Source organism: Oenanthe melanoleuca, chromosome 4A, assembly GCF_029582105.1.
Source record: "Oenanthe melanoleuca isolate GR-GAL-2019-014 chromosome 4A, OMel1.0, whole genome shotgun sequence".
NCBI lineage: Eukaryota > Metazoa > Chordata > Aves > Passeriformes > Muscicapidae > Oenanthe > Oenanthe melanoleuca.
Window position 1 is genome coordinate 9,001,795 of NC_079338.1, and position 25,428 is coordinate 9,027,222.

Here is a 25,428-nt window from a genome sequence, read left to right on the forward strand (position 1 = left end):
CTTGCTTCCTTCCCTTATCACCTGCACTGTCTCAAAATGCATGAGATGTTCCTGCCAAGGGTCCTAGGAAGCTCAGGCTCCTCTTGTCCTGCCAACCAAAACAGAAAGAAGGTATTTGCAAAGTCAAGGCTTCTCTCCATGGTATGGCAGCTACTTTAATTCTTGCTCTTATCATTAAGTACGTGTTCTTAATGGAAAAGTAATTCCTTTTGTCTGCAGAGAATTTTGTTGAGAAGGTACCTATGTAAGTGTCTCAATCCTATTTATGTCCCTAATGTTATAAGAGTTGGGTGCACAGACTTTAATTTTCTATATTGCTGTACTGGTGCTGAGTGTATAAAGTTCTCATGCAGATACCAAAACTAGTCTTTTGTGAGGAAAAGGGAAGTTTGCAGTGTAACACTGTTTTTTTAAAAAATCCTGGTGTTTTGCCACTGCATCCACACAAGTGGAAATGTGTTTGTTATACTCCCTTGATCCAGGATTTTTTTTAACTGAGTTTTGTGTGGATTTGGAAACTGGAAATCTGAAGGAGGTCAGTATATATTGCCATAGTTTCAGAGGTAGCAGGACTCTGATGGATCACCTCTACTTTAAGCTCTGGGTCTCTTCAGTGCTTTAATAATCATTAGAGGCCTCTCCTAGTAGGATCATACAATAACTTTTCCTCGAGTGTTCTTGCCAGCATAAAGCACATTGCAAGAACCAATTATCTAAATGTGTATAACTGCCATCATTTAAAATACTAATTCACTAATTCATATTTTGTACTAACCATGCACTACTTGCATTAATAAGACTGTGTCATTTTCTTGACATGTATCCAGTTTGTGTAATTGTGGTGGTTTTGCATTGGGAGGGGTCGCCTGAGTGGAGCAGCACTGAGCAGGGAAACAGAGGAGGGCTGTTCCCTCTCTGGGAGCTTCCTCTGTGGGCTGCGGGGACCAATCAGAGAGCTGATTTAGTGGTTGACAGCCCAAGTAACCAATTAAAAGTTATTTCGCTTTCATAAATTACACTGGTAAAGTTAATCCCTTCTCTTTTCACTTCTGTCGGGAAGGCAAGTAACAACCAGCCCCGGCCTGGGCCAGCCCCCTACCTCCCCATGCGGCCTGGCCAGGCAGGAGTGGGGGAGCCCACCGAGGCTTCCTTCCCCCTGTTTTTGGCTGGGGGGCTCTGGTGGCTGGGGGGAAGGCCTTTGCTGAAGTCCTGGTCCCCCTCCCCCCTCTTCCCGGTGTGGCCACGGCTTGGACAGTGCTTCTGCCACCATTTTAGAAGCAGCCAAGAGAAAGAGAGGCCCCCAGCTGATGGCACGGCGTGGAGAGGTGCAGCTGAGCTTTGCAGTTTTGTCCGGCCTCCTCCATGCGGCCCGTGAAGCCCTGGCACGTTTCCAGCATGGCATGGCCCGGCTACCTTCACCTTTTGGGTGCAATTTTATGCAACCCTTTTAATGCCTGGATGAGACTCTGGATCTCTTGAGCTCCCCTGAATGAGAAGAATAAAGCAAGGAGTCTACTGAAGACAGTGAAATGAACGTTAAGTTTCCAGATGAGAAAAGATTGAAGAGATGCTACTGATAAGTAGCTGAAAACCTTTTTTTTTGTAGGCTATGGAGGGACTGGACTACACTGAAATTCCTTTAAACTGTGGAAACCTACCTGTGGGGAGTTAAAGTGCTTGAGAAAAGGATCTTTTGCCCTGAGGGAATGGGGTTCTCTATTTTGGGACTGGAAATATGGACAGAGACATTTAATAGGAAAAGAGATGAAGAGGATTTTGTCTTTGAGTAGCTTACTTTTTAAAAGTAATACCCCCATGTGTGTGGCATAACCCATAACACAGCTCTGGAAAGACTGTGAAGATGGAAGGAAGTTCATGATTTGCAATTTTTCCTTCGGGTAGACGCAAATTGTGAAAGTGAAGACACCCCCTGTGCCTAAACCAAAAAAGGAACTTTTCTCTCTAGAGTGAACTGAAATGATAATTTAAATAGATAACTCACTGAAGTGTTCTCTGTATGTTGCTGTTAAGAAATGTGGAAGTTGAGAGAAGGGGGAGGAGGGAATGATCTGGAAATCTTATTCTAAATTTCTTTTTTTTTGTGTTATTAATAAATTTCTTCTTATACCCTTTTTAAGTTTTAGGCCTGCCTTGTTTTTGCTCCTAAATCCTATCTCTAAAAAATATTGAGTATATTAAAATTGGCAAACCCAAGTCAAACCATGACAGTAATCCAAAGATGTTGGAAAAACAACAAACACAGTGAAGGGAACTAGATTTCTTGCTTATTTCCCTGTTTAGCAATAAGGTTTTCTTTTCAATTTTTTTAAGAAGAGAAATTGGAGATTTTGGGATGCTTTTCTAGTTGAGCTAGATTCACAAAGGATTAGAGGGCTTTGCTCATTATTCCAATTCTCTTCTGAAAACAAAATTAGACTTGCTGTATCTTTTGTTAGGAAGGTGTTGTGGAAGGGAGCCTGAAAAAAAAGTGGTGATGGGTGGTGATTGGTATTGTGGAGATAGAGGGAGAAGGTGAGGAGAGGAAGGAACAACAGATTAGAGACAAGAGATTGGGAGTGAACAGAAAGATGCAGAAACACTTGGCATGTGGATAACGGACTAGATAGGATTCAGGAGACAGCAGGAAAAAGAAGTTAAAGTCTGCCAAGCATTGTCAAAGCAGCAGGGGATGCTTTATCCATAACATTTTGAATAGATTATTGTAAAATATAGATCATTAGTTGATGGAAACTGTAATAAATGCTTTAGCATAGGTTTTGGCATCAGCAATGTGGACAGAATACCTTATTAGTGTAGTAGAAATGTACCCAGATCATGTAGAAATTTCAGTATTTCTTTTTCGATATCTGGTGCATGACCTATAGATCGACATATGTCTTGACATTTCTGGAGTGATTCCCTTTGTTCCTGTCTTAATTGAGCTGTTCCCTCATTCTGAATGCTGGACATTGTCAAATTTAATGTGGAACAAAACCAATGCTTCATCATCACTACCTGCTCTGTTTCTCATATTAGATATACTTAAGTTCACTAGTTGGATAGCCTTTTTATTTTGCTCCCCCAGCAATCTGATGGCAGATTTGCCATGACTATTACTTTGACTTCCACTTAATATAGGTGTCAAATATTGCCTCTTTATTTGCTGTTTCTCCTGTGCTTCCTCTCTTTCCTTTCTTCTTATTTTTTTAATTAATACTTAGTCTGTGACTGGGCTTACATGAACCCTGAAGCTCAAGTGTGTTTGTCTCCTTGGCAACCCAATATGGAGGAAGATTTTAAATTTGATCATCTTCAGGTGTATTGTAGTATAATATTTGTATGCTGTGTTGGTTTCACATGCAAGGGGGGAGGGGTGGATTCACCTCAGGGAAAGCACCACGAGGCCGGGAATGGAGGGGCTGTCCCGTATCGGAGGGCTTCCCCTGTGTGCTGCTGGAACAAATCAGAGAGCTGATTTGGTGATGGACAGCTCAGGAAACCAATGAAAAGTTATTTAGTTTTCACAAATCACAGTGGATCAAGTTAACTAGGCTCTTTCAGTTTCCGGATCCTGGGGGTTGAGGTGGCTCTGGCCAGGGCACCGGCCCCGGCCCAGCTCCAGGCTCAGCGGGGGAGCCCTGCCTGGCACCCCAGCCCTGGCCCTGCAGGGGGGCTGGCTCGGCACCCTGGCTCTGCAGGGGCCCGGCCTGGCCACATGGTCCCGGCTCCTGGCCCCCCCCCACCCACCCTGACCGCATGGCTCTGGGCGGCCCTGGCCTGGTGGCCCCCAGCTCCGCATGGCGCCGGCACCAGCCGCGTGGCAGAAGACGCCTCCAGCTGCCCATGTGGCTTCTTCACGATCTGGATACAATTTTAACTTCTTTATGTCTGGATAAGGTTCTCGATCTCCGGAGCTCCCCTGAATGAGAAGAAATGAAGCATGGAGACTACAGAGGTCAGCGGAATGAAGATAAAGTTCCTGGTGGGAAGAGATTGAAAAGATGCAACTGATAAGTAGCTAAAAACTTTTTTGTGGGCTAAGGGGATTGTGACTACACTAAAATTCCTTTAAACTGTGAAATATACTTGGGGAGGATGAGTGCTTGAGAAGACTTTTGCCTCGGGGATATGGAGCTCTCTCTCTGTTCTGGGACTGGAATATGAACAGAGACATTTGATAGAGAAGGAGATTAAGCGAATTGTGTTTATCAGCAGCCTGCCTTTAAAAGTGGCACCCCAATTGTGTAACATAACCCATAGCACAGCTCTAGAAGGACTGTGAAAGAATGAGAGGAGAGTCATAATCTGCAATTTTTCCTTGGCGGATGTAGATTGTGAAGACACCCCTAAGCCATAACTAAAAAAGGGACTTTTCTCTCTTAAGTGAACTGAAATGATTCTTTGGGTGGATAACTGACTGATGTGTTTTCTGTATGATGTTAAGGAATGTGGAATGAAGGGAGGAGGGAATAATCTAGAAATTTTATTCTGAATTCTTTTTTTTATGTTATTAATAAATTTCTTCTTGTACCTTTTTAAGTTTTGAGCCTGCATTGTCTCTACTCCCCAAATCCTATCTCTAAAAGAAATTAAAAATATTAAAATTGGCAAAACCCAAGTCACACCGTGACATATGCTCTCTTTATAAACAGGCTTTTCATTTTCATTAACTTTTTTTCTGTCTCTATTTTCCCTACAGATTATTTATATTGATGCTTTCTTCTCTTAGTTTCTTTTTCATTCCATGGCCTGTTGCTAACAGTAAAATGTCACACTGTAAGACAACATATAGAGACAGAAGAGAAGGGGGATACATGGTGATTGCAGCAATTGAGTTCATAATAAACAGGATATTTTTTGACTGTGTCATCTGAGGACAAAAAAGTCTCTTGGAGAACTGAAAGTGGCAAAATTTCAGTGCTGAATCCATTCACAACTGAGATTATCAGCATAGAAATTTAAGGTCCAGATTTAAGTTTGCTAGTTTTGGACTGTTGATAGTTTGTGTAGATTGTTCACTACTTTTAAATGAATGGGGCTTTACCCTGGAGCATACCAACAAAAGGTCATGCCTGCAGTGTGTATGGGAATGGGAGGGATGTTCAGGGAAGAAAATAGGACTCCCTTAGCCAGGTAAACACAGATTGTGTTCAGTTTTAGAACAAAGATAAGTAACAGTATCGCTGGCATAGCTTGCACCCTGAAAAATGACTTTTGCATTAGAAATTCTGACTTGTTTGGTGACACCAAAGTATAATCAGAAATGAAAAAGACTAAAATTTAGGTGTTTTGGAAGAACTGACTGGAATCAAGACTATGTTATGCTGGATGTGCCCTTTAATCACTCATGGTCATCAGCAGAGTATTGAGTTCTCCTCTCTGGAGCAAGTGAGCTACACTAAGCTGGAAATAGTTGACCTCACGCTAAGTTAATATTCAGATGTGTACATAAAAAATAAGGGTTTTGGCAGTGTTTAATTCTGTTTCAGCCTTGCTCCCACTGAGGCAGTCTCCTTTATAGGGTATATAGATGCTTTGGCTGCTTCTGTAATCCTTACAACTCATTAACAGCACTGGGATGCCAGACTGAGGGGAGGATTCCCTTCCCTTTATCTTCGTTAGACTCCCAATGTGAGAGCAATTTATTGTGCCCTTGGACAGGATAGTAGGGCTTTGAAGACATATTTCACCATTAATCCTTACTTACTCAAAATTCCCATTCAAACTTGAGAAATTTCCTTGAGTGACAAAAACCCTGCAGGACCAGGTCTGTTATCTTTAATGGCAGAAAAACAGAAAGCTGCCAGCTTGAACTTTGTTTTTGACAGGTTAAATGCCTGTGTTTCATCTTTAGAACAAACTTTACAATTGTATTACAGAAAAAATTCTCCAAGTTTAGTGAGGCTGCAAATCAAGGGTATAGTATATGGTGTTAATGAGGAAAGAAACCTAGCAACTCAGTGGGAGGGAGAAAAAAGAAGTTTATTTTATTACCTTTGTCTTTACTGTAAGGTTATGGAAGAATTAGGTAGAAAACTATACACTTTATAAAAAGATTTTGCTGTAGAATATTTGCCTAATAATTAGATATTCTGCGAATCATACAGACCTTGAGAAAACAAATGAGAAGATACAGGAGAGAAATCTGAAAGTCCTCAAGACTTCAGCCACTTTCATCTGACAGATCATGAAAATCAGACAGCTCATGACCTGCTTATGCTCAGCCACTGGAGATCCTGCCATGCAGCGCGGCAAATACTGTTTTAAATTCCCAGGACCTGAAGCTGGAAAGAGGCCCTCTGGGGAAGAGGCAGGAGTGTGTTTTGTGCTGTGGTTTGCCAGCACTGAGTCATCTGGGCAAGTCTTACCTCACACCTCATTTCAAACCTGGACCAAATGCACAAACTGACTTATTTTGGCTCTACGCGGTCTGAACTGCAACACATCAATACATTTGTGAGAAGATTAATCAGGCCAGCCAGACTTCAGCAGGACTAAAATTACTCCTAGAAAAGAGCTTCAGGAGTACCTACTGCATGAACTTTTCTTCCTTGCAGAAAAGAAACATGGAGATTTTGGCAAAATTTCATCAGTGCTCACCTTTCAAGTGAACTTAGCAGCTGCCTCTCTCCCTGCTGGACCTCGCATAGGTTTCTGAAGGGAAAACTTCCTTGAACCTTTCTCTAGCTCTCTTCTGCCCGTGCGGAGCCTCTTGAATCCCTTCTAGTTTGGGAAATGCTGTATCAGCACTCATGAGTATCTCAATATAGCAAGTCACGGGCTCAGGTGCAGACAGGAGTCTGGTGCAGATCCACTTGTTATCCTGCTCTGACTAGCCTTGTAACTCCTCTGAAGGTGAGGCACGAACCAGTGTGTGGCAGTCTCAGAAATGAGGGCACACCTTTCAAAGCTGGGAGACTTCCCTCATTTTCAAAGTGCAACTGCTAAAGAGCAAAGCAACTATTTATCAGTCCATGTAGTAGAATTCAAGCTGCTTATTCTTTAGTAATTGTATCAGATGGGAAAATAAATTGATTTTTGCAAAATTAATACAAATTAAGAGGAAAATGCTGATTAGTTCAGGCAAGCTGCACATGAAGAATGGATTTTCTCTTCCTTTAATATGCTCTGCTAATCTTCTGTCTTTTCTCCCTTGCTTGTTATAATATGTAATCCAATACTGTTATAAAGGTCCCACTATTTTATGCCTGCATCTTCCAGCTCCTATTTTCCCTCTGCTGTACGCAAGGGTGGCTTCAGGCTCTCTGCATGCTTAACTGAAATAACTCCCATTCAGCAGGTGAGGAGCATGCAGGGATCTTGTGTGTAGGTTATGGAGTAGTCTCTTGCCAAGCTGGTGCATGAGCATCCACCAGGAGCACCTGGACTGAGCCAAGCAGGAGCCTGGAAGCTGTGCCTGTGCTCCATGTCCACTAGTGCACAGTTACGGCTGATTTCTGAGGATGTGAGCTCAAAACAAGAGTCATATGAAGAAATGGGGTGTCTGGCTGCAGCACAGAGCACAGATGGCTGTAGTAAAGAAGCCAGCTGCTGAAACAGGCTGGACTGAGTAGGTGCTGCCTCCATCCTCACCAGCCAGATCAGAGAGCCACATGTGGGAGAGAGAGAAGCAGCTCTCAAGCAGTGGGTGTATTGCACAGTGAGAGTTCAGTGAGAGGATGGACTGCCCTGGGTCAAATGTCAGTTTTGAGAGAAAAGTGCTTTGGAAGAATCTGTCTTGATTCTTTAATGAAGTTTTATTAGCATATTTTAAGATATATTTTAGGCTAGTTTTTGACTACAGATTTTAGGAACCCAGGATTCCATTCTGGAGCAGTAAAACACTCTATTCTTGTCTTAGATGAAGGAAACTGTAAAAAATAAAACTGCTAAAATCTGTGAAGCAACAATGACTATCTACTGAGAATTAGAGTAACAAGATGCAAGGAAGGAATATGATTTGAAGTCTCTGGACAATCAGATGTGATCCGTAAATAGAAAAGAAGTCATATGAAACAAAAATGCATCATTCCAGAATATGCAGAGAAAAAATATTTAGGGGTAAACTACTGCTATCACCAAGGCTACCAACACTGTGGTGGGAGTAATACTGCTACGCACAAAGATTCTTCAGTGGCAAAAGTTCATCAGGAGTGACAGACTATTAAAGAAGTAATATTTTTAAAGGAAATAATATGGTTTGAGATTACAGTTTTCATCTTCACTAAAGTCTGTTCAGAGCATTTTGAGGTTACAAACCATCACAGGAAAATTCAAATGGAGTGGCCTCAAATGACGCAGAACTGTGTTGGAAAACAGGAAGCTCCTGTTTGGAAGCTCCTTATCCTTCTCTGTCAATAAGTATGGGAAAAGATGGAGAATGTCCGAGACAGTGACTGCAGCCTAAACCAATGAATCGGGAAAAGCTGAGATGGTGCACAGTGGTTCTTCTACTTGAACTGACAGTATAGAGAGAAAAAGACTTCTTTAAAGAGTGAAAAAATTCACTCCCTGCTCTGTGCTGCTCTTTTTTGGCTCCTTCCTCATCTAAGTTCTTGCCATGTGGAGGGGGGAATGAGGTGAGGTGAGTGATTTCTCCTTCCCTTTCCATAGATTTTGCTCTAAAACCTCCTGACACAGAGGTGATTTTCCCTCCAAATTTGTGTATTATTTCTGAAGAGCACCAGTGGATGTTGCCAGGAAATACTCCAAAAATCTGCAGAAAATTTAGCCCCCCTCTTTGTCCTGAGCGCTTTCTTTTGTGATCTTCAGTGTGTCAGCTCAGCTCAGCTCAGTGGAAATATCCTGGAGATTGTGCTTTGCATGTGGCTTTGCTTTCTCCATGCAGGCAAAACCCTGTTGTTCCTGTCAAATGTCTTAGGATTTCTGTGATGGAGTTTACAAGTGGCTGTGGTGGAGGTTTTGCTAGAAGTGGATGGGCAATTTATTGTATCTTAATCCAAGGGGCAATAGATCCCCTGAAACCAGTCAGGCTGAGCTGCTTTTGCAAGTCCTATTAGAGGATCATGTGAAAATGCTGTTGCCTGGTAGGCAGTCAGAATCACTGTATTTTGTGCTATAAATGTGAAAACTTTTTGAAAGAAAAAATCTAAAGATGACCTCAGGACGGAAGGATCTGATACTCAGCCAGGCTAAATTTGCATAAAGAAGAGAGGCAAGGCAGAAAGAGAGCGGCAAAATTAAATAAGTGCCAGGTTGTTTGTCATGGTAAATTAATGCCCTCAGTTGTCAGACAGATATGGAAGGTAAGCAGCATACCTCAGAACACCAATCCTGGAACAGGAAGGGAGTGTTTTCCAGACAAAATCGTTGTAGTGTATATCCTCAGCTGGTTGTAAACTGAACTGAAATAGTAATGGATGCCAATAACCAAGTCATGTCAGAGACATAAATTGCGTCAACTCTGGTTCTTGATCTCGTTCACTTCTATATTTTTATCATTGGCTGCTGGAATTGAGTTTATTTTATAGATTTTATAGGTTGTAAGATCCAAAATGGACTGCAGCAGCTTTGCAGAAAATGATCAGAAATCCTGATAATTTTGGGAACTCTGGCACTCAATAAGGTCAGGTCTTACAGTTATGGAATTATTCATGCAAATGTACACTTTGTATGAATAAAATTGCAAAGTGCAGTATTTAAATGAGGAATAATTAGCTACTCATTATTAGTTGAGCCTGCAGGTTTTCAATCATAAACTAAACAAGAGTTACCATTATCTTACCATGCCAAAAATAACTCTGAGACATTCCAAGAACAGTATTTAAGACACAGTTTGTTCATTCTATTACGCTACCATTATCAGTTTTCAAAGACAAGTAATAGACCTCAACCGGGGAGAATGACAAGGAGTTTTCTTTGCTGAGGTGGTTTTCTAGCTTACAAGATGTTAAATAAGGGAAGAACTAGTGGAGTCTACTTTAGAGGAAGGGAAACTGAGGGTTTTCAACATCTTTGAATATATAGAAAAATTCTACAAAGAGAAAAATACTCCTTTATGCTCACTGGACTGCGTAATGGAATTAGGTAATATTGTACTCTTGGGTAAATAAATGTTGCTGAATGGGGCCCTTTCACCTGGGAAATGCAAGGATATCCGTTCTGTAGCCCAGCCCCAGGTACTTCTGCCAGCACTGCTGTGCAAGGGACCTGCAGGATGGTTAAAGGAAGGCCTTCACGCCTAATCTTCACCTCCAAACTTTCAGTTTTTGTGCATTTCTGTAGTCAACTTTGCTTGCAGAGGCTGGATCACTTCCTTTGAGTCATCGTCCCATCAAAATTTTTACCATTATACACTCTTTCTAGTGTTCACCTTCCTCCACTCTCTCAAATCTCCTCAGCAGCAGACTTTACAGGAAGAGGGGAAGATTTCCTTAGTATGGCTGGGATGCTGCAGTTCCTGAATTGTACTGACAATGTCTTGGGTTGCAATATAGGATATGGCCAGAAATGTGTATTCTATCACCATCTATTGAAGCCTAGTGGGGTAGTGATTTCCTTATCTCTGTGGCACATATTGTCTGCTAATGGTTCGTCTTTAAAACCAGGTGGGGCAATCATCTTTATCTTTTCCACAAGCCATCCTCCCTCCAGGAAGATATCATCTGCTGCTGGCCCATTAAGTCCCACTGTATGACTGATAAAATTGCATCATCCCATTGGGAGATGCTCCAGCCAGGGGGAGGAGCCAAGCCTTTCCTACCTAGATAAAAAAACTGATATTTTGGACAGCAAATTACCGTCTTTCCACTGGATTCCACAGAAAAGCTGGACCTTCTCCACATCATCCCTGGATCTTCAGAGGAAAACTGCACCCTTCTACAGGAACCACATCTGCCACTGCAGGAGGACCATAGCCACCATTTAGTTGGACTGCTGCCAACACCCCGACTGACGGGTGTCAGGTTGTATTCTGACTCTGTCAGGGTTGGGGTTGTTCTTTGTAATATTGCATTTCTATTTTAATTTTCCTGGTAAAGAATTGTTATTCCTTATTCCCATATCTTTGCCTGAGAGCCCCTTAATTTCAAAATTATAATAATAATTTGGAGGAAGGAGGTTTACATTCTCCATTTCAAAGAGAAGCTTCTGCCTTTATTGGCAGACATCTGTCCTTCAAGCCAGGACAGACAACCTCTTTCATTTCCTTAAAAGCATATATAGAGCTTACTGAGCATCAGTTTGATGTGTGAAATTAGCTGGATGAAGCTGATCCTCTGGTTATGCAAAAAGAAGATGATGCAGAGAAAAAGGGAGGAGTTGTAAAAATTAGTGGCAAAATCTTGCCTCTGTTGAAACCCGTGGAAATTTTCATTGACATTGATGGGGTCATAAATTCACAGTAATCCTTATTTTTTGGCACAAATTGTTAAATATATAATAACTTCACTGGAGCCTTGTCAGTGAACAGGAGAACACAGTTCTGTAAGTCTAGGGATGCATGAAATTATGTGTTTCAATATGTGGGTTGCTAAGCTGTTAACTCAAATGCACTGTGAGTACTACCTAAAAAGCTAATCTAAAGTAATAAAGCTAATGTGCTCTTGGAGCATCCTGAGGATTTGAAGTCAATGCAGTTCTTGAATGACAAACATAATTTCAAAATATATAAAATAGTTTATAAAAGCACATTGCAGTCCATTGTAGAGGAGCATCTTACTACTTTGTTTCAGTGGAAATGAAATCTTTGCTGTGGCATGAACTTTGGGTTTATCAATCTTCAGTGTAGTCACAAATACAATTCATTGTTATTGCAAAAACTTGTTTTTAAAGCACTAGCAGTGTTCTTAGTAATTTGCAGGTAGGTGTTCAAACAAAAGCCGTTCCCCAAAGAAAGTAAAATACACACCTTTTGTAGATAAAAGAACAACATATATGGTTTTCATATACCTCCTTTATAGCATGGTAGAGGAAACTTGGATTAATTATTTCTTAATTGAAACAGAGTAGACCTTCTGGAAAGATGTCATATCCTGCTTTAAAAACTAACATGGTGGAGGTCCCAGCACAAAATGTGGCAAAGAACTCCAGTAATTCCTTGTCCTCGTTGTAAGATTTGTGTCTTTTTTTCTCTAAACTGATTTTTTCTCTCTTTGGTGCCATATGTAATTATTTGTAACATTGAATAACCTATTATTTATAGGTTTCTTTCTTTTTGTTATAGTTATTTCACTCTGTGTTTGGCTGTCCCTTTATTTTGCAAATGGAGCAGATGCCAGCATGACTCACATGCTGATAAATTGTTTTTATATTCAATGGGAAAGTTCTTTTATGAGGGAAGAATCTTTGTAACAATTTCAATTGCTTAATGTAACACAGTTTCTTAATTTATAAATGAAGTAATAAAACTTTATAATTCACAAACAGAAGTCCAATAACAAGACGAAAAGACAGCATAAAGGCACAAATTGAGTCTAATGTATAGTGAATATTTATGATGAAAACACAAAGGTAATCAGCTGAACAGTGTTGAACTGAAATGAGAAGGTAGGACAAGGTGCTTGCTGTAGCAATCATAAAGCTGGAATAAGACACCAGCTTTCAGAAATCAGTCTTTGCTTTATTTCCCAAAAACAAAAAGCCTTTCCCGAGTGTGTTTTCTCTCTCCACTCTTCATGAATGCAGTGGCCTCAGCAGGACCAGCCAAGGAGGAGGAGGGTTTTCCCTGTGGCACTGGCCCAGGCAGGGCTCCCCAGTGCCCTGGCACCTCCAGCAGCCATCCAGCCCGGCCCAGTCAGAAGCTGGAGGACCCTCAGATAGTTAAGTACAAGAATCCTATCTCAGGTACTGAGCTTGAGATCTAAAGATCAACAGTGATTACCTCACTGGGTGGCAAATGGTAATTTCTACACCCATAGCCAATTGCTGAGCTGTACTGGCTTTTCAAGTTGATTTATTAGATGACTCTGTCACACCAAATTGCCATGACTGTGAATCCAAGACATTAGTTTTTATTTTGGATAGGTGTTATCAGCTTCCACTTCCTGCCTCCCCACAAAGTGCATTTTAGTTTATTTTTGAAAAAAATATTGCAATCTTTTCTTACACAAATTAATTATTTTGTTCTTCTGTGGGACATCCTACACTGCTTCCATTAATGTGGAACTATTAGTGGAGGGAAAAACCCTCACTGTTTCTTGTTTCTGCATAAATATTAGCCTCTATTTGAAAACCACAAGTTACATTCTAATGTTCTGGGTTTTTTTTCACTGATAAGTTTAATCAGTATTTTTGTATGACATTTGAGAACTAAAATATGATTTTTGTCTCTCTTGAGTTGAAACATTCTGACAGATTTTTCACCACAGTGAAAAGATTTCACCATTGTTTACAAATTCTGTCCAGCTTTAGGTGATTTCCATTTTCTTCCCTTAGATGGTGCTAATAAGGTACAAAAAGCAGACCCAGACTTTGCAGTGTTTTAGAACATGAAGTACAATGAAGGCTTGTTTGGATTCTACGAGCAATTTCTTTCCTCCTCTCTGTGCTACATTTCTGCCTTATTTGTGCTTATTCAGGCACAGAATGACACTATATAAAAGTAACAAATTTGGCAAACAATTATATCTGATGACTATATGTTCATTTTGGAAAACTAGAGTAACAAATGTTGTCTGTATCTGAACTGCAAAATGAACAGTCTTTTCATTAGCTTTGTACTCTCCCAGGGAAAGCTTACTGCCAGTATCTGAACCCTGGGAAAATGGACTTGCTTGATTGGTATTCAGTGTTATTCACCATTAATTAGGGGCCCAAAACCCAACTTTTTCTTTAGTGTATAACAGTTATCTCTGTGCACAGAAGCATAGAAAAATTTGCTCAGTGGAAAATGAAGGAGGAGAGAATCTCTAGAAATTTTTCCTCTGGGTGCAAGTGCCAAAGCTGTGTGGACCACCTTGAGTCCATAATATAGTTATATTTGTATTTTTTTCCCTCACTGTAATCCTGAGTATAAAGCTGTAGAAGAGTAGTCGTTTTATGAAATTTAGCATTAGGGTGAAGCTCTGGAATGAAATTTTGCCACAAGAGGATTTTACCCTTTCTCAGGATAATTTAAAATACAAGCCACACATCTCAAAATTTTGCATGTCCATTGTAGAGGTAAATGCTTTCAGAAGTGCATCCATGACCTAAAGACCAGGATCAGCAGCATCTGCAAGAAAATTGACAAGCAGAGGTATCTCAGCTTTTTTTCTGCTGCATTTGGCAGCAGAATTATCCTTTCATTCTTTCCCCCCTCCCCACCACCTTCACCTCTCCTGGCTCACCATTTCTCTGCTCTCACAGGCAGTTTTCAGCCTGCCTGGTTGGTTGGGGTTCAGCACACAACTGATCATGACTGCCCATCACTGCATAGGAAGAGACACAGGGCTTGGGAGGGCAGGAGTGGCATGGGTCTGGATCCCAGGACCCTGCAAAGCTGAGAGCACAGAGGAACCACGGGGTGTCAGCTGTGTCCAGCCTGGGGATGCTGCCAGGATGTAATTAGCACTTCACTCTCAGGAGCAATATAACTAAGGTCACCTACAATACATGGACGAGAGAGACTTCACTGTTTATCAAATCTAGTTAGTTTGATTTAAACCCTCTAGGTTAGCTCAGTAGTGGAACTGTTTCTTTTCTGACCCTTCACTCATATTCATTATTGATTTTTCCTGAAAGACTTCAAGGCACTTACCATATGCCACTTTATTTTATCCCATCCAGAAGAACCTTGAATGAAGTTTTAGGACATTGTGAAATCAAGGAACATTCACTCCAATCAAACATAGCCAACATTTTTGTTGCCTTTGAAGTCTAAAATGTTGTCCTGATTAGAATGCCTCTGTGATTGCAAATGTATGGCGAGCCCCACATTTCTACAGCCCATCACACGGCTCACTTTGACAGGCCAAAGTACACTTACATGGCTTCTTTGAATTTAACCATCTTGTTCAGGGATTCATCCATTGTCTGTCTTTACCTTTTTCTATTGAGGATCCTATTTACAGTGTTTGTAGCAACCAGACCTAAAATCTAACCATTGAAGCTCTTCTTTACCTTTTCATTAACTAATCTTACATTTTAGATTAAACCAGTGACATGGGAATGGTTTCCCAGAAAGATGTAAAGTTAAGTTTTCCTCTGGTGAAGTCTACGACATTCAAGCTTTGTGAAGGTTCATTTTTTGCTGCTTTGCAGCTCAGGCCTCCTACCACATCACAAGATTTTGTGAATAATTATTACACACAGCACTATAACAAAAGAATTTTATTAGTTTCCATAAATCTTTAAATTAATCAGGGGGACTTGTGTTATGTTGTGCCTCTGATGATGAGAGTTCAGTTAAATAAGCAATTCTATTTTGACATTGAGCCCCAGCTCCATTCAGCGCACAGTATGGACAGAGATCAATTAATGAACAGATGTTCAGTTTTGGTTTTTCTCAGCATGTGGCATTGGGCCCTATTTGTCGAGTTTCCCACTCTGATGACTGCTCAAAATTTCTAAGTTTCTCTTGAGTTTTGTGACGCTTGTCATAGCATTTGGGCAAATCCCAGTTACATGTCAGCAAGTGAACTCCTCTGCTCCTTGTTTGGTTTGTTGGACTGTAGCACTGTTTAATTTGAAAATACTTGGAATTGTCCCTAATTTCTAATGTTGCTCTTTATTCATCAACAGTTCCCTCAAAAACTTTATTCTTAAATTGCATTAAATGCTTAGATTTCTGTTCTATGATGAGTTGATGTTCTTTGTATGATAAACCACACAATAGCACTTTCTTAAGTTCCCATTTAGCAGAACAGCTCATCTACTGCAGAGTCATCTGGGGTTAAATCTTGCCTTTAGGCCAAAATTTGGGTAACAAAGATGATGTTACTGAACTTAAATGGTTGTTGTTATCCACTGTAGATGTTAACATGCTGCTTTCATATTCATTTGGGCATTCAGAGAAACTGGGTTTTGCTGGAGCATTGAATTTCATGGTTCTATTTTGGTTGAAAGGCTCAGAGGAAAAATTTGTTGTGTCCTGGCCAAGGGAACACCAAGGTTGACACTCCCTTTACAATGCAGATTTTTTTATTGTTGTACATACTGGCTGGCATTTGATTTTTTGATACAAAAGATTTGATGGTGCCAGGGATCAGAATTGCCACTGTGATGTTACCAGATGCATCCTATTCCAAGTTTAAGTTTTTTGTTTGGCAAAACTGAGTGCACACAGATTGGACAGGAGGGTTATAGCGAAAAATCAATAGGGAGATCAGTGTTTCAGCTTTTGAGTGTTTGATTTGCAGTCCTGATACTTAATATGGAGTTCCTCATGGAACTCATGCTTTCACATAGTTCATTTTTAAGGGACCAACAGGGTAGAGTGGTTACACAAAAAGTGATCAGTTCAAAAAATTTGTTATAGTTTTGAGATTTGTACCAGAGCCTGTGCAAGTGAAATTACAACCCAGATACTCCTAAAAGATAGTTTTCTTGTAATGGTTGAATTCCTAGCAGTGTTAAGATAGACAAAAAGTATAAAAAAACTTTAAACTTTTCACTTGCTTACTTCACAAGCTTTAAGAGCATTGTTGTTAAATTATGCAGGATGGCAATTCTCTCTTGTGAAGCTGTTGTAATAACCAGTCAAGAAGAGCTATTTCTGCAAACACTTATTACTGTATTTCTGAGTGCTCAGAACTATTACCAAATTCTGCTTTCTACATAAATATTTTTAGCATTTGAAACAATAGCTGCTACATTTAAAATAATGCAGGATGATGTCTGGCACTGCAGCTTTTTAAACAGTAGTTAAAGGCACTGGCTTGAGAATACTTGTATGGACAAAAAAGATTTTGTTTGTTGTGATTTGTGAGGCTATACTAATTATGACTTGTTTATTCTTGGACTCCTACCACCTCTGAGCCAAGAATTTTGACAGAAATGTTTTTTACACTAAGAATTGTCACTTGGATTCTTTATTCTTTACATCATTTGTATCAGGATTCATTCATCTCCTCTTTAAAACAGTTGTCCAAAGCAAATGCAGAAACAGTAACATAGACTCCTGGTGACGTGTCTTACTGCATTCATAATGAATAGCAAATATTCATAACCTATCAATTGGCTGCAAATAACATATTGACAATAGTTCATGGAAACTAATTGGGGAATATTTATGGACAAGAAATAAATACATAGTAATCAAGATTGGTTCATGAATGACTTGCCAACCCAAAAAGGGTGATCTTTTTCAAGAATATGGTTCTGTGCAATTTGCTGTGCTGTCATTACCTGCAGATATTCCTTGAAAGGTATCAATATATACATTCTGCTTTGAACACAATTATTCGCACCTCTGCTGGGCTGCTAAGGCATGAAATTCAGGGTAGGTGTAATGCAGAGTGCACTGTCCAGGGCTAGAGATTGGAAAGTGACCCTCCTTAATGTACCAAGCTACAATGTGTCAGGATTTCTCAGGGTTTTGAATACTAAAAAATAAAATCAAGGTCAATCTCTAATTAAGTAGGACCTGGAGAGAATATAAATTATTCCATTCACCCATGCAGCAATGTGACCTGATAAGGGGAAAGAAGCTCACAAATGTGCTTTTGTGACTTTGCTGCATCCCCTGCTTCAGCTCCTCCCAAGATTCCAAGTTCAGCTCCTTTAATGGCAGAGCAGTTTCAGACTGGTTTGAATTCTGCCTGAGTAGGGTCATTAGAAGAACAACAACAAAACTCCAACATTAGGCATGTCTGTCGATCCTTCCCATGCTGGGTTTATCCTTCTTGTGAATGACAACTGTCTTCAGCCAGTTGATTTTGTTGATGTCATCAATATTTGGCTCTGTCAGAAAAATGCAAGTAGTACAGTGCCAAAAATGGATGTCTGCCAACTGATTTACTGTCTCATGCAGACTGTCTCTGAGCTCCTGTAAAAGCATCAGACCAAAATGTATAAAGTAACACACTTATTCTAGGTTCTCTGCCCCCAAAAAATGTAGGCCTAAAAAAAAAAAAAAAAAAAAAAAGCAGTTATACACCATCATCTTTTTCAGTTGATTCATGAAATGTCAGGAGTCTAACAAGCCTGTCCTATACCAAGGAATAGAATTACAAGAATAAACTTCGAAAAGGTAAACTGTGTTCAAAATCATGGCTCTGGAAACTCTGACTGCATTCTCCAATGGGAATAGGCTAGCAGGAAGGGCAAGTCCTGGGAGGATATGTTTTGGCTCTGTGCTCTCAAATTCTTGACCATCCTCTTTAAACAGTTTGAGATATCATGTTTTTTGACATGAATCAGATGAAACTCCTTAAAATCTTTTCAAAACCAGGGCAACAAATCTCACAGTTTCAAAAGGTTAAAGCACCTGGATGAGTGATCAGTGCTCCAGGGAGAATCATTGCCTGATGAGCCAGAGCCCATAGCACCACACAGCTCTTGTTTCTGGTGCACCAGAGGAAAGAGAAATTGCCCCTTGTCAGCATGTGCTGATGGCAAAGGGCACTGCATGTGGCTGATTTGCCATAATCTCTCTCTTGCAGAGCTACTGCTGATGTAACTGTGGGTCTGGCCACTGAGAGGAAAACATGCCACAAGCTTTCTGAATGTCTCAGTGGCCACAGAATTTACCAGCTTCTAGTAGCAGCTGTGGGAGATAAGGTCTTCTGAAACTTCGGTCCAACTCTCTACTCTTACACCTCAATTTTAAAGGCTTTGGGACCCTAAAATTTCTGACCATAAAGATCTTGTAGGTGGCAATGATGATTTTCCTTTATATATGAAACCAGAAGGAAATACAGAGAAACTAGGTGAAAAATAAATCTGCCACAATGTAAGCTTTTCAGTAGAAAACATCAAAATGGGGAGATAATGCAGCATCTTTAACAGAGATGGGCAAAGCACTAAGATGAGCAACACACATTGTTCAGCACTTCTGAAAAGCAATCGTCATTGAAAGGGCTGATCTGTGGGTGGTGAGCAATCAGTGAGATGTTCTTAGATAGAAATGGCTAAAAGTCTCATTTAAAAGCAACATTTCTTCCATTTGGGTGAGGAAGAGCAGTGGGTTTATGGTTTTTCTGTAGCTGACAGACTTCAATTTGTTACTCAAGAAAAAATTTTACAAATGCCTTTTTGTTGGCTAATGTGTAAATGTGAATTGCCAAAGACAATGTAATAATGTAAAAGCACCATCAGGCAGTCAGAGCAACTACACTTTTGGATGAATGTGCAGGATAGGGTCAAACAGCCAGATTTTTAATTTGACACTTTCCCAGTAAGAAAATATCTCCCCTGCTAATGTAAGGAGAGAGGGGTTGGGGGGGTGGGGAATGCACGGCAAGTGGAAGCAACCACAGGGGTCCCTGAAAGCAGTTGTATAATGATTATTTGACAAGGCTTCCTGGATGCTAACAATCCCATTAAAAATAAGTTGGCAAAAAACATTAGGATCCTGAACTGACTGAAAATGAAAGAAGAGAAATGAGGAGGGATTAAAGTAAAGCTCAGAAATAAAGAACAACCACTGAGTATGTCCACGGTGGGAGTCTGTGAGCCTGATGGGAAGCTCTGGGTAATTAGCTGTATTTGACTTCTTTCTTATATTCAAAAATACTTTTCTCTCTCCTCTTCCCCCCCATATTTTCTTCTAGAGCATGAATTCTTGGAGGTTACAGCCTATACTGGGACATCCAGCTTTAGGCATTGTACATGCACATCATTAGAGATAATTCTTGCCTGAAGAACTTTAAATCTACATTTACCAGGCAGAGAAGGGAAATAGTAGTATCATAGGTTTGCAAATGAGAAGCAGAGGCACAGAGAGGTGAGGGGGTGGTTTCAGAGGTATTCAATTTTCACTTGGACTCCTATGAAAATTGGGTTTTTCCAGAAATCCTAACACCTCTAAAATATTAGGCATAAAGGCATAGAATTGTTTAGGTTGGAAAGACTTTTCAGATCAAGTCTGACCACTAACCCAGCACTGCCAAGGAAACTAAATCATGTCCCCAGTGGCCACGTCTACAGATATTTTTAAATACTTATGGGAAGGTGACTCCACCACTTCACAGGGGCAGCCTGTTCCAGTGCTTGATAACCCTTTGGGTGAACAAATTTTTCCTAGAATCCAATCTAGTGTCATTTGGAGGAAGGAGGGATCATGCAGAGACACGAGGCTCTGATGCTGTTCCCCGTGCCTCACCCTTACCACTGGCAGTACTTGGCTCACTCCCAAAGAGCTCCCACATGTGCAACAGTGGCTCAGGGCAGCAGTGTCTGCCCTCATTATGTGATATTTTATAATTACCCTTCAGTGGTTCTCTTTTAAATGTATGGAAGGGCCTGCACACAGCTCCATCTTGGTCTAATTGGCGGACAAAAGCAAGAACAACTTTTGTGGTGACTGCAACACCAATAATTGGAGATGGAGATTGTTATATAATAGAAATGTGTTAAAAAGAAACCACTTTTATGCATGTAACAACCATTTCTGAGAGCCCTGGGAGCAGTTTTAGGTTTGAGATATCTCCCAGATGGTGGCTGCCAGGGGGAGCAGAGGGAAGGGCTGCTCCTGGGAAGGGCACCTGGCTGCTGTGAACATTGTCCATGCTGAGGCCCTGAGCCACAGCTCTGAGCACAGTGGCCAGGGTGAGCCTGGCAGCTGGATTCCAGAGTCAAGGACAGCTACCCTGGAGCTTCCTTTCCTGTAATGGACCCGTCTGCACATGTGAATGTGCTGGTAGAGCTTTGTGATTGCTGTCACTCACAGGGGTGGTTTTTTATCTCTTCAGAATGGTGAAAAACATGTTTTTATATGAAAGAGAAAAATATTTGCTTTATCAAGGATGACCCTTGTGATGCACTGAAGGCCAAGTTATTAGGTCAATACTAACATAGATCTGTTTTCTCTAGTAAGAAAAATTTATATCTTGAATGCACTATTACAGATGATTCCCAATACAATTTCAGCATCATGGCAAAAAGGATGAAAATTTGTTCTCCTGTTGCTGCTTATTTTCTCTGTAACTCAGAATCTTTTTTGATATATTGAATACTGAAGCTTGTGGAAGATTTGCCTGTTTTATTTGGTTTGATTAAAAAAAAACCCACAAACTTGTAACGTTGACAATAATCTTAAATTAGACATTGTGTTAGTCTTGAGCCTTCTAAGTAGCATTTATATTTCATCTTTTCAATTTGTTATTGTACATGTTCTATAGAAAAAGTAATTTGAAAGTGAAAAATACAGAAAACAGACCAGCTACTTGGCAAAGCTGAGTGACAAGGCCCTGAGTAAGGTTTGACAAGGTCCAGGTAAAATTTGGCTTGCTTAGAGACAGAGGTTACATGAGACAACCTCCATGAGTTTTTCTTCCAGCATAAATTATTCTGATTTTATGATTAACTGCAATTTGGTTCCCAAAATCCACAGTCCTGAAATACTGCAGTTTTTAATTCAAAATTTATGACTCACGGAAAAAAAGGCTCTTCATCTTAACCATCAACACGTTTCTCACATGACTGACTGTAAAAGAAAAATTGTCACTTGCATGTGATTTGTTACTTCTTCATACCATACCGAAGGGTTGTTTTGCAGAAAACCAGAAAGGTTTTAATGAAAGAGCAGCAGAGTGGTGTAGGGACTATGAATATAATCTGAGAGAGAATTCAAGTGGCCACATGTGGGGAGCAGAGCTGCTGCTGTGGTACTCAGGGATTGCATGAGGTGATAGAGATGGGGGGCGCCCCAGGCAGGGTGCTGCAATCCCCAGATCCTAAATGATGCCTTTCTCAGCAGCTGGGCTCTGCTGGCCACTCTCAGCTGCTGAGATTCAGGGTGTCCAGGGCAGGTTTCATCAATTCACCTTAGCTAGGCTTATCAGTTCAGCTAAAGTGCTGAGGAGGAGCAGAGATTCACATTAATTTCTTCATGAAGTTTTAAATTAGTGAATGACAGCAGAAAAAGCAGGTTCATACAGGGTCTAAGTCAGCTGTGAGGTTTTGCTGTGTAACCCCAGCAAAGTGCACTGCACTCAGAACAAATGGTTAACTTTGGTATTTGCTCACTAGATGTCTGTTGCCTCACAGAAAATCTTCTCCATATACATTTTTTCATTACAGAAATAAAATAAAAACAGTAATGAAGAGGAACAATCTGGCTTAATAGAAAGATAATTGTGTAAACTATCAGAATAGCAAATTCTAGTTCTTGTTCTCTCTTTATTTTCCTGAACCACCTTAGGACCCCCGTTCCATTTCTCCATACCTAATTTATGAACTGCAATGCCAGGGTGCTATGGGGGAGTGGCAGGGGGAGTTCATGAGTGAGCTCCTTTATAAATCAACTATGCCTCATTTTGAAGGCCTTTCCTATGTGTGTGTATATAAAAAAGCCCTGTTTTTATAAATCTTATGCCTTAATAAAAGTAGGTATTTCTTCTAATTGAAGTCATGCTAGATGTAGTGATTAATTTCCCTGCAACGTTTGCATCGTCACATGTGGTCGGGATGCTGATGCTGCTTATGAATCTCTCATTGTATTTACCAGGGCAGGTGAGTGGGAAACAGTGACTCCCCCAACCAAAGAAAAGAGTTTCTCTAGGATCAGGAGAAAGCGACGTACTTATTTGTGTCTCGAGTTATCTAAACATTATCTCTTTTCTCATCTCTCTCACCCTACTCCCTCCAGAAATCTGTTATTGAAAGGAAGGAAAAGGGAAAATATTTTTAAATGGGCAAATTGAGAAATTCACACTGTTGCAAATAGTCTGTGAGAGTCTGTGAGCAGGATAGAGTTACCTAGGGCTCTTTTATGAGTCTCACATGGGGCTGTAAATCAATTTAGAATCATAGAATTAAGGCATAAACCAGAAAACTCTGTGTGTGTGTCAGCTATGTTCTGTACAAATGGCTGATATTGTGTGTAGTGTTTACTGCAAATCCTGTTGTGACTCATTTTCTAATGTAACTTGTTTAATTTTTCTTGTGACACAAAAAAATAAGGTCTAGTATTCACTGCTATATAGAAAGTGTCAATTCTTTATTGGTTTGAATATTGAATACATTATTGAGTCCCTCCAAACAGAGCCATTTTTAATCAAAACCAACTTAGATCCAGGATCGGGTCTTTTTTTGCTTAATAAAGCTCAAGTAATTTAAATAATTTCTGCCATTTCTCCTGTAAAAGCAATTACAAAGTACTGAGGCTTTGTTTTTCCAACTTACAAGGCTATACATTAGTAAATATTTCCCAAGATGTTTTTAGGTAAACAGAATTTTTGTCTACATCCATTTTGGGCATAATTTGGGCTGCTATCTTTTAGAGAGCTTAAATGTCCAAATAGTGCCTTCTGAAGGGTCTTCGTTTCTTTTTGCCGTTTTCTGTTTCAGTCAGGAAACTTGGGGGAATTTTTATGTTGAATCTAAAGGAATAAATTTAGACCAGAGTATTATTAAAGTGTTGTTACTGATATTTGGGACTGTAAAGTTCCAGAAGTGATTTGTTGTATTTTGAAGAGTTTTAAGATATTTTGATGCACTAGGTAGATGTTTCATCTGCAGAGCCCAGTCAGGAAACTCAGAATGAAGATAATTCATTGATGATGCAAGGTAGGTTTTTGGGCCTTTTTCCCCTCAGTGCAGATCTTGACCAAATTAGATATTCTGACATACAATCAAATTGAAATTATGTCTGCAATGACACACCCTAATCAGGGAAATTCTCTTGGCAGGACTGGAGAGAACAGAAGTGCAGTCTGCTCCTCATGAAACCATCCTCAGTGGCCTCTTCAAGTGGAGCAGGCAGAAGCTCTCCCCACCAAGGTGGAAACCCCGATGTACCAAGGTTTGAGGGAGATTGAGGCTCCTGTCACAGGCAGGAGATGATCTGTTACAGCAATGGAGGTTCATGAGAGAAGGGAATTTGTAACGTGCCCATCACCATGACCAGCTTCTGCTGCTGTTGAACACAGATTTGTGAGTGCTGACATAGTTTCCTACATGAGTCATACTTTGCACTGAAAGTTTTATTTAATGAGCTTTGAGGAAAAATATTTCAAACAGTTTTATGTGTTTCTCTATCCAGGCAAAAAGTTTGAGCACACATCTTCCCCTTGTGGAGAGCGCTTTCTCTTTTCCAGCTGTCAGAACACAAGGGTCATTTGAGTATTCTTGTCAAGTTTTCCAGATGCTTGTTTTGAATTGATGGGTTTGAACAGGAGCAATTTGTTATGCTGGCACTTCCCCCCTCCAACTGCACAAAGAGTGAGCCTTTGCAGATACATTATCATCTCCTTCCCTGAAGAAACTGCTCTTCTTAAGATAGAACAAATGGGTTGGGAGATTTAGGTCTGAACCAAAGGTCAAACTTGTCTGATAGCTGTGAAGGGGATGGGGATGTGTAGACTGTTGCCTGGGTGGCAGATATTTCTTGCATGCATATGTGTGCAGATAAGGATAGATAGATTATTTGGCACTTTGACTGAAGTATATTTCTTTTTCTGTTTTGGAAATATTTTTCTATGATTGGAAGGAGGCTTTAATATCAAAGTGTAAGTAAGTATAGTGAAGTATAAAAGTGTTTGTTAAAGTTTTATATGATGGATTTGTTACAATTTCAAAAATCCTTGTTGTAAAATTCAGCCTGTAAATCTCTTTTCCACATATGCTTTAATTTAACATCTTATGGAAGTGCTGCCCAGTATGCACATACTCACTGAGTTTAAATAGGCAGGAGAGGAGATGCAAAGGATGTGCCAGGCATTGCTGGCCAAATATGCCCAGAGTGTAGGAGTGGCCATGGTGGCTGAGCAGTAGGAAAGAGGAAGAGAGCATATGCCACCTACTGAAATGCTTCTTTCATGTTGATCTTGTCTGTTTGAGGGGATTTCCACATGGAAAGAAAAATGAGCTCCATTAGTATAGAAACTTGTGTAGAGGTTACAGCAGAGCTACTATCTATATTCAAAGGAAAAAGAACAATAAAAAGAAATTAGATCTAATTTGAAAGTGTCACACCAGGTTTGTGTTCTGTGTCCAGATCAAACTTTAAGACATTAACTAGCTGAGAAGGAATCTGCAAACTCCTGCTGAGAAGCCTGGTGCCAAATTTGTTGGGTGATTATACAGATAATTAAAGCAATACATGAATGTTTCAAGTGGTGATCAGGTCACACACTGAAAGAAGATTCTTGGCAGCTGAAGATAAGAATGAATGTTTTATACGGCATTTTCATCCTTCTTCACCTTTGTTTGACCACAGATTTATGACTAATGTCAAGTATATTCAAGTGGAAACAGTTTTACAGGCATAACAGTAGGATAAAACCTTGGAAATTAATGTTATGCTTGTATTCCAAAAATCATTCCAGGTCACATCACTTAAGGAGGAGTGAGAGCCTCTGCCACTCAAAGGAGTAACAAATTCAA